Source organism: Lactuca virosa, chromosome 9, assembly GCF_052849685.1.
Source record: "Lactuca virosa cultivar CGN04683 chromosome 9, Lactuca_virosa_CGN04683_v6, whole genome shotgun sequence".
NCBI classification, from domain to species: Eukaryota; Viridiplantae; Streptophyta; class Magnoliopsida; order Asterales; family Asteraceae; genus Lactuca; species Lactuca virosa.
In genome coordinates, this window is record NC_136434.1 from 204,767,650 (window position 1) to 204,776,448 (window position 8,799).

Sequence of the window (8,799 nt, forward strand, 5' to 3'; positions counted from 1 at the left end):
TCTAGAATGGAGGAATATATGATCCCTGATCTAATGGACGCGTCATTGACTAGGTCAGAGTTCGACGACGACTTTTAAGAGCTACGATTGCTAGTCGGGTTGTGGAGTCGTACTTGCAATAATAGTTATTAGACTTATCCAAGTGGGAGACTGTTGGATTAGTGTCTAAGTCCATAACTATAATTGGTATGTACTTGACCCGAGAGTAGCATGGTCCATTTGGGTTGCATATCACCAGGACAATTTGATAGGATGGACTTTTGAGAAGAAGTTATTTATGGTTTATTAATATATTATAAGTTCTAATATATTAATATGAAATCATATTATTTAATTAGTATTGATCAAGAATTAATTTGGAATTGATTTTGTGATCAAAAGAGACCAATTAAATATATGGGGATTGATTATGTAAATCATTCATTCTTATAATGTGGGCTTATGATCCATAGTTCTTTATGTTGGGCTAAACCCATGTGGTGACCCATGGATGATCCATGGAGGTTTAAACCCATGGAGCATGAGGAATATGGAAGGTCATGCACATTAGGGTTTGCATGGTGTAACCCTAATTAAGCCACACTATATAAGAAGCCCCTAGCTCATGAAATCGTTTACACATGTGTTCTTTGGAAGAGCTAGCCGAATTTTAGTGCAATACACCTTCTCTCAAGTTATCCTTTGTCATACCCCAAAACCGGAACGGCGGTAACGTTCGGGGGTGGAGGATGTCATGTAAAGTATCATAACAGTGCAAAGTAGTAAACAAGCAACAACATCATCCATTGCATTAAAAGTAAAGTTTTAATACATGAGTGTTCTTTCATAGTAATAAGACACCAAAATATGTAATCAAAATAAAAGACGAGTCTTGTCTGTGCTCTGTCTTCTCAAAACCTGGTCATCGTACCTGTCTACTGGTGATCTGAGAATACAAGTTATTTTGAAAGTGTAGATCAGTATAAAGCTGGTGAATTCATAAGTATTATGGTGTCATTGATTCGAAAAGCTGTTATGAAAGACTTGTAAATGTTTAATAAAACATTTAGTATAAGTGTGAAAACCCTATAAAATCCCATATTTCCTACTAGTATAAAAAGTAGTCTTCTACCAAGACCCGAATGCTTTGAAGGTTTGCATTTTTGTATCAATGAAGATTTTTCCCTGTACAACTATTATTATAAAAATATAGTCTACCTCATCGTTTATGTGAATGTGTCACAAAATAAAAGTAATAGGGAAAATTATATAATCATTGAAATCGTATCCTTTTGCCTGAGGATAAACACGGCGTGGAAACTCGCCGAACAGTACAACCGAGAACATCCGTCGATGAACAGGTCCCGCTGTAGCTAGCAGCCAGGTGTAGGATGGTCAGTCCCGTATAGTATATATATAGTATTTCTCTCTGTATAGATATAGTATTTCTCTCTAGATAACATGTAATAGTATCTCTTCATATAGTAGTATAGACCCATGAATGAACTGACTCTTGTGTAATTCCTTGTAATAGGAATAGTAATTTGTATCCCCTAAACTATACCTATAATAGTTTACTGGAATGTAAATTGAATGTCCAAGTAGGTTTATACACCCTTGCTACTCAAGAGTGTTGGAACTGAAGAAAGAATGAAAGCTCTCATATCAATACATATATACATGAAACATAAGTGTATAGATATGGTTTTTAACAGTAAATTGAAAGAGGTTTTGTAAAACATTTAGGAATTTTGAACAATAAATAATAATGACTTGATGTCAGTTTATAAAATAATTCAAAAGTAATTTGTTGATAACAAAGTAAAAATAACTGAAAAGCATTGTATTTATCACATTTTGAAGTATGTGAAATCAGTTGTTTGAAAACACAGTTATAAATCACATGTGATTGATTCTATAACTTCCTGTTTTCCTACTTGTATTCCCCCCATGAAAGCATTTAAAATCATTTAAAAGATTGATTAAGGGGGTATGAACTCACCTGTAGTGAGTAACTCGAATGAAAGATCGATATAAGATTGTTGGGTGTCAATTGGAGTCTTGAGCACAAACGAATCCTATTTAACATATAAATACACATATATGAATACATTCAATGTATATAACCACCCAAAAGTGATAGGGACACGCCTTAGGGACATAAAAACACTTAGAATTAAGTGTTACCAACACCTATGGTTGTATATAAGGGGTATATGGCTATACAAGGGAGTGTATGGTCAAAATGCACAACATTTGAGTGTGTGCGGCCAGGGTGTGTGTGCGGCCGCACACTCCCTATGGAATGTGCCAAAACGTATTTTAAGGCTTTAGGACTCATCTAGGAAGGTTTCTTACTTCATGCTTCAGCCTTATAAGAAGTTTATTGCCATTTTTGGACCTAAAAAAGGTGTGTGCGGCCGCACACCCTTTATGAAGATGATAAAATCGATTTTTTCTAGTATATCATCAAGTGTTCTTAGCATATAACAAGTTATGATAAGTGTATACACGTTATAGAGGCTTGAAAGGGTGATTAAGGTCCAAAACTAGTGTGTGTTCTTGGTGTTCTTGGCTAAAAATGGATGTTTTCATGGATCAAACCAAAGAGTTTTGCTAGTTAGGGTCGTGTATCAACAAATAAAAGGAAGGATTACTACCTTTTATGAAGATCAAGATGAAGATTTGGATGATACTTGAGAGGATTTCGAGTTCTAGCTTTGAAGAAGTGGAAAAGTGTTCAAAAATGGCTAAGTGTTCTATATATAGGTGGGAGTGTGCGGTTGGGATGGGTGTGCGACCGCACACACCTGTGTGTGGCCGTACACTCAAGTGTGCGGCCGCACACTCCATGTGTTGGAGTGTTTGGCCCGATTTTGCTTGATATGCATCGTGTTATCCCATTTCTAGGCTCCTACCTTAATTGTATTGGGTTTAGAACACTCAAATAGACCCCAAATAGTGCTCAAAGCTTGCGAAATGAGTCTATCTTTGATTAAATTGATCCAATGATCGAGATAGAAATTTTGGGTTGTCACATCATCCCCCTGTTAGAAGCAATTTCGTCCCGAAATTAGAGTTTAAGCAAATAAGTAGTTACAAATAACTAAGTAAAAAGACGAGGATATTTCAGTTTCATCTGATCCTCCCTCTCCCAAGTGAATTCAGATCCTCGCTTGGCGTTCCAACGAACCTTCACTATCGGGATACGACTTTGCTTTGTTTGCTTGACCTCTCGGTCCATGATATCTACAGGTTCTTCCACGAAGTTGAGGCTCTCGTTGATCTCGATCTCGTTGAGTGGGATTACAAGAGTCTCGTCGGACTGACACTTTTTCAAGTTCGAGACGTGGAAAGTAGAATGTACGTTACTGAGTTCACGAGGTAAGTTAAGTTTGTAAGCTACAGGGCCGATTCTAGCGAGAATCTCAAAGGGCCCTATGCTTGGATTTAGCTTTCCACGCTTTCCGAAGTGTATCAAGCCTTTCCAGGGTGAGACCTTCAATAGAACACGGTCGCCCACCTGGAATTCCAACGGTTTCCTTCGCTTATCAGCGTAGCTTTTCTGTCGGTCTCTAGAGGCTTTCAATCGTTCACGAATCTGAACGATCTTCTCTGTCGTTTCCCGAATGATCTCCGGACCTGTGAGAGTGCTTTCAGGAACTCTGCTTTTAGCTAACTGGGTATCTCCCACCTCAGCCCAGCACAGAGGGGATCTGCACTTTCGGCCATAGAGGGCTTCGAATGGAGCAGCCTTTATGCTCGTGTGATAACTGTTGTTGTAGGAAAATTCGACAAGGGGTAAATGAGTATCCCATGCTTCCCCAAAGTCGATCATACAGGCTCGCAACATATCTTCCAAGGTTTGTATCGTTCTCTCACTTTGTCCGCCGGTCTGTGGGTGGTAGGCTGTACTCATGTCCAGCCTAGTTCCTAGGGAACTTTGTAGCGATTGCCAGAACCTCGAAGTGAATCTACTATCTCTGTCCGAGATAATGGATATGGGAACACCGTGCAGTCGTACAATCTCCCGAATGTAGGTTCTTGTAAGCTTCTCCATCTTGTCTGTTTCTTTGATAGGCAGGAAGTGTGCGGACTTGGTCAATCTGTCGACGATGACCCATATGGTATCAAGTCCACCCGTTGTCTTGGGCAACTTGGTTATGAAGTCCATAGTGATCCGCTCCGACTTCCATTATGGTATCTCAGACTGTTGTAGAAGACCTGAGGGTTTCTGGTATTCGACCTTGACCTTTGCGCAAGTAAGGCATTTACCTACGAAGGTAGCAATCTCTGTTTTCATGTTAGGCCACCAGTATAGCTTTTTAAGATCTAGATACATCTTATCTGAACCTGGGTGGACGGAATAACGAGTGCTGTGTGCCTCGGTCATGACCAAGTCTCTGAAGCCACCGTGTTTCGGTGTCCAGATCCGATCCATGAGGTATAAGGCTCCGACACCCTTGACTTCCAAGTTCTTATCCATCCCTCTCAGGGATTCACTCGCCACATTTTCAGGTTTCAAAGCGTCGAGCCGAGCCTCCTTAATTTGCGTGGACAAGTGTGAATGGATAGTTAGAGTCAAAGATTTGACTCTACGACCAGAGTATTCTTTCCGACTTAGGGCGTCGGCTACTACGTTGGCTTTACCTGGATGATAACGAATTTCACATTCGTAATCACTGAGTAGCTCGACCCACCGTTGTTGTCTCATGTTGAGCTCCTTCTGGTCGAATATATGTTGTAGGCTTTTGTGGTCTGTAAAGATAGTACTTTTTGTACCATACAGGTAGTGTCTCCAGATCTTCAGAGCAAACACAACTGCTCCTAGCTCAAGATCGTGGGTGGTGTAGTTGACCTTGTGTGTCTTCAGCTTTCTCGAGGCATAGGCGATGACCTTACCTCGTTGCATCAGAACACAGCCGAGCCCTTGATTTGAAGCATCACAATAGACAATGAAGTCTTCTATCCCTTCGGGGAGCGATAGTATTGGTGCGGTGCACAAGGCTCGCTTGAGCGTTTGGAACGCTCTCTCTTGCTTCTCTTCCCAGTCAAAGGCCACGCCCTTCTAGGTCAGTGTTGTAAGAGGTTTCGCAATGCGGGAGAAGTTCTGAATGAACCTGCGATAGTAGCCAGCGAGACCTAGAAATTGACGAATTTCTGTAGGTGTCTTCGGTGCTGACCAGTTCTCAATGGCCTTGATTTTGGAAGGGTCCACGTGAATTCCCTCTTCACTAATTACGTGGCCCAAGAATTCGACTCTTCGAATCCAAAATTCGCACTTGGAGAACTTCGCATAGAGCTTCTCCGATCGTAATGTTTCTAAGACTTGACGAAGATGTTGACTATGTTCCTCCTTACTACGAGAGTAGATGAGTATGTCATCGATGAAGACAATGACGAACTGATCCAAGTAAGGACGACACACCCTATTCATTAAATCCATGAATACTGCGGGCACGTTAGTTAATCCGAATGGCATCACTACGAATTCGTAGTGCCCATAACGAGTTCGGAAGGCTGTCTTGGGAACATCCTCCTCTAACACTCGTAGGTGGTGGTACACGGATCAAAGATCTATCTTCGAGAAGTAGTTGGCTCCTTGAAGTTGATCAAATAAATCGTCAATGCGGGGTAAGGGATAACGATTCTTAATGGTAAGCTTGTTGAGTTCCCTGTAGTCGATGCACATACGAAACGATCCATCTTTCTTCTTGACGAACAAGACCGGTGCTCCCCATGGTGAGAAGCTTGGCCTAATGAATCCCTTCTGAAGAAGTTCGTTAAGCTGACTGGAAAGTTCCTGCATCTCCGCTGGTGCCAGACGATATGGAGATTTGGCTACTGGAGTAGCCCCTGGCACTAAGTCGATTCGAAACTCGACTTGGCGTTGTGGTGGTAATCCTGGAAGTTCTTCTGGAAAGATGTCAAGAAAGTCGCATACTACTGGAATGTTCTGAATGTCTTTCGTTTCTTGGCTCACATCGACGATGTGTGCGAGGAATGCATGATATTCCTTTCGCAAGCACTTTTGAGCTTGGATACACGAAATGATGCAAAGGTTCGTACTAGGTTTGTCGCCGTAGATAACTAGGGTTTCGCTGTTAAGAAGGTTAAGACGAACTGCTTTTTCAAAGCATAAGATGTCGGAGCGATGAAGACTCAACCAATCCATGCCGATAATGACGTCGAAACTTTTAATTGGGACCGGCATGAGGTCTATCTTGAAAGTATGGCCATCTAAAGTTAGAGTACAACCTACGTATGTGCAGTTAGTACTTTTCGTTTTCCCGTTTGTCATTTCTAAAGTGAAAGATTTATCTAGTGCACGTGGTTTTTGTTTAAGCAAGTGTGCAAATTTCTGGTTTACGAAACTTTTCTCCGCTCTACTGTCGAAAAGTATGCAAGCATATGAGTTATCGAGGAGAAACGTACCAGTAACTATTGTAGGATCAGCTACGGCTTCCTCGTGGCCTATGGCCAGAACTCTTCCTACTCCGCCCACTATCCCTGCCTTAGGGCAGTTCCTCTTGTAGTGGCCCAATTCGCCACAACCGTAGCAAGCTTGGCCCACACCGGCGTTAGGAACTTGAGCGGTCGGCCTTGCTGGAGTCTTGCAGAAACAGGCAGTATGCCCCCTTCTGTTGCAGTTAGTGCACTGCAATTTCCCGGCAACGTCCGTTGTGATGGAAGGTGCATTTGTTGCACTTCGGAAGATTACCGGCATAAGGCTTAGCTGGTAAGGGATTGGCAAGGACAACCGGATTTACCGTGGTAGCATTGATTGTAACTAGTTGTTGTCTCTTTGAGGATTCTTGTGAAGTCCCGCTTTTCCTCTTGTTCCACCCCTTTTTCTTGTTGTTGTTGTTGTTGTTGTTTCCCTTTTGTTGCTCGGGTGTAGAAATCATTGGGTTCTGGTAGTTTCCATGATCTATAACAGATTGTGCCAGCTCTTTAGTGCTGTCAAAAGTAACAGGCCTTGATGCTAACACACTTGACTGGATCTGGGGTGATAGTCCCCAAATATATCTCTCTATTTTCTTGCTCTCTAGAGCAACCATATCAGGGCAAAGAATTGCCAGATCACAGAATCTATTAGTATAGGTGTATATGTCAGAACCAACCATTACAAGACCCCATAGTTCCTGCTCGAGTTTTTGAATTTCCCCTCGTGGGCAGTACTCTCTCATCAGCATGGCTTTCAAGTTCTCCCAGCTTATCGAATTTGCCACTATCAGAGTTAGTGACTTAACGTGGCCATTCCACCAAGTTAAAGCCCTGTCAGAAAAGGTACATGTAGCAAACTTGACCTTATTGTTCTCTGGGCAGGCGCAGATTTCAAAGATTGCTTCTGTCTTTTCGATCCACTGCCTTAAGATCATAACCCCTCCAGTTCCATTGAAATTTCTGGGTTTGGCATTCGTAAAATCCTTGTAGGTGCATTCCCGGGGGTGCCCATGACTCTCGCCATGGTTAGAAATAGGTGCACCAGTTCCTGATCCACTAGGGACATGAGTATTGATGTGGGACATGGCAGCCGCTACGGCCGCCATGACAGCTGCTTGGAACATAGCAGTGTCGAACTGAGGAGGTGGTGGGGGTGGTGGTATCGGTGTTTCGTTATTATTGTTACGCCTCGGATTTCTGCGAGGAGGCATCTTGTAACTATAAGTTTAGAAAGATGAAGATATTGGTAAGAATTTAATAGGAAAGTTGATGAAAATGACTCATGGACTAACTCTTCATAGCCCAACAGCGCGATTGAATGTAGATCTAGAACTAACAGATAATAGCATTCGGATAATAATACCCATGAGATTAGGTACCTGTCAATATTACTGGATTTACAGATGTAACAAGTTCGGAAAAAATAGCCTAGTAGGAGGCCTTACATCAACCAAGATGGAAAATTTTGACAGGACTACGACCTAATCAAGACCTAACAGGTCTAAGATTTACAAAGATAGGAAATTAGACCAGAGTTTTACATAACTAGGTTATATCCAAAAGAGAAGTCGATGAGATTCTATCGGCGACGAGAACTACTAGAGTGAGTTCTTGATCCCGACAGAAGGCGTTCTATGTCCCTCACACGCCTGTTAGATCTTACTTGCTGAGCTCGAAGTTCCCTGACTTCAGCTTGGGTTCCAGCAAGTTCTCTCTGCAGAGCTGCATTGTGGACCAGAGTCCTTTCATGAGCAGACTCTAGTTGGCGAATGCGGACTGTGTTAACACCAGAGTTGGCGTCAATCTCCATGACTCGGTCGATAGCGGCTCGATCCTGTTCGGTGTTCCGGGAAATCCTACGAACCATGATGGGTAGGACCCTGTCAGCTGAACCTCCCTCAGTGAGGTTGTAGAACCTTCTGTGTAACATCCCAAGTTCCAGAGCAAGAGATTGGGGGTGTAAAGTGCAAATGGAGGTTTGGACTCGGCGAGTTGGAGGGGTAACTCGGCGAGTCGAGTCGCGTGTGGACCGCGTGAATAAGTGACCCGACTCGGAGAGTCGGGGATGGACTCGGCGAGTCCGTGCTGAAATATGAAACCCTATTTTCAGGGTTTGCACCCTATTTAAAGAACAATATGCCTTCATCTCAGCCTCTATCTTCCCTGAGTGCTCCAGAGAAACCCTAAATCGTGAGAGACTCCATTGTTGAGAAGAGTGAAGCTTGGAAGAAGAAATTGGTGAAGAAAAGTTGGAGGAAGTTGAGGATAGCATCAAGAGAGCTTGTGGATCTGAATTCTACATCAGTTTAGACTCATCTTTGGGGTAAGAAGTCACCTCCTTAAGCCTTTTCCTTATTGTCATCCATGGTGGTT